The sequence below is a fragment of the Leucopleurus acutus genome, assembly GCF_964270905.1.
Source record: "Leucopleurus acutus genome assembly, chromosome: 13".
Classification (NCBI taxonomy): domain Eukaryota; kingdom Metazoa; phylum Chordata; class Mammalia; order Artiodactyla; family Delphinidae; genus Leucopleurus; species Leucopleurus acutus.
The window spans coordinates 32,412,591-32,414,400 of NC_139155.1; the positions used below are offsets into that span (position 1 = coordinate 32,412,591).

At 34.2% G+C, this 1,810-nt stretch overlaps 1 pseudogene across 1 annotated transcript; it reads right to left on the reverse strand.

The window, feature by feature from the left end:
• Window positions 1-316: 316 nt before the first annotated feature.
• Window positions 317-1,483, reverse strand: LOC309970582 (YEATS domain-containing protein 4-like; annotated as a pseudogene). The gene is made up of 4 exons: window positions 1,385-1,483; window positions 1,106-1,289; window positions 709-947; window positions 317-428 (listed from the first exon to the last, which is right to left on the reverse strand). The product of its transcript is annotated as a YEATS domain-containing protein 4-like (transcript).
• Window positions 1,484-1,810: the final 327 nt, after the last annotated feature.

Here is a 1,810-nt window from a genome sequence, read left to right on the forward strand (position 1 = left end):
AATTTTGATGCCTGTCAAAAGGATAAGCTCCACATACAATGCAATAGAAGTGTTTTAAAATTGTGCTTAATATCATAGAACTACCCCAAAATGCATTGATTAAGTGCCTATACAGTATTCATTCTTTTTATACACATACATTTCACCTTAAAGATTGCTTGTAAAGTACAAATACTTTGACTTCATTGCTGAGAAATCTATGGTAAACAACTATATATGCAGTTTTTCTAAGAAACATCACAGCATTTGTAGTCCATCTCTCTAACTTCTATCTTATTTTTAGTTTCCCTTACTATTGAGTTCTCTTCAGAACTGTTTATATTACTTTTGTCGGATCATCTTCTTCAAGTTTCTTGATTTCATTTTTTAAACAATTTATAGTGTCACAACTTGCTTTTAATCTTTCTTTAAGCTCTGCAATTTCAAAGCTTGTTTGTTTGTTTTTTAACATCTTTATTGGAGTATAATTGCTTTAAAATGGTGTGTTAGTTTCTGCTGTATAACAAAGTGAATCAGCTATATGTATACATATATCACCATGTCCCCTCCCTCTTGCGTGTCCCTCCCACCTTCCCTATCCCACCCCTCTAGGTGGCCACAAAGCACCAAGCTGATCTCTATGTGCTATGCAGCTGCTTCTCACTATCTATTTTACACTTGGTAGTGTATATATGTCAATGCTACTATCTCACTTTGTCTCAGTCAAAGCTTGTTTTCTTTTTCTTTTTTTTTTCCCCCTCAGCTTCTAATTTTTCTCTGGTTTTCACTTCAAGTTCTGCAAATTCTGTTTCATGCTTATAGGCTCCTAAAGTAAGCTGACAAGATGTTAATAATTGGTGCATTATTGCTGTTGGGTCTTGAAATATCATTTCATCATAGAACTCTGAAACCACTGACTTTTTTCCCAGCATTGCTTTGGTGTTTGATTGAAGTAGCTTTAATAAATATTACAAGATTAAGGTCTTTCATTAGGATCAATGAAAAATATTTTGATAATTATTTCAAATTCACCCTATCTTGTTTCAGTAATTTCATATGGAGGCTTAGTAACAACTCTAAAAGGACTGCCATAACTTTCATGTAATTTAAAATGGATTTTCTTCACATATGCTGAAATATCCTCATTTCTATTGAATATATGATTTTATATATACTGTCCACTGATGGGTGTGAACATCCTCTTCTATTTTCTTTCCAAAATATTGAGCAACATTACCATAAACTATTGGCTTAATGATAGTAACCTCCTTCACTCTCCTGCCAGAGTCAAGCCCAAATTCGGCCCTTCTCTTGAACAAATTGTCCTACTGAAAAGTCTCCACTGCTAAGGAGAGACCAGGGCCAGCAGGCTCACAGCACCCCTCAGAGGCCCTGCTCCTCCCACACAGGCCCAGGAGGAGGGTTTCTGGCTAAAGGAGAATAAGCCAGCAGGACTCAGGACACTGAGGAACCACCAATCCTCAACATGGGCAGCATTCCTCATTATAGTTTTATTTTATATTTTTCTCTATTCTTATGAGATTGAACAACTTCATATGCTTAGTAACAATTACATTTTATTCTTCTGTGAATTGCTTATTCATAGCTTATATCTACTTTCTATTGTGTTGCATTTTCTTTTCCTACTGATTCATGTGGGAGGTCATACATTTTTTCCCCAAAATTAATTCCTTGTTTGTTTTATGAAGCAAATATATTTACATAGGTTGTTACTTATCTTTTAATTTTTAGTGTTCTTGGATTCCTTTGTTATGAAGTGTTTGAAGTTTATACAAAAATAAGTCTTATTTTGTGTATGATTATTTTCTTT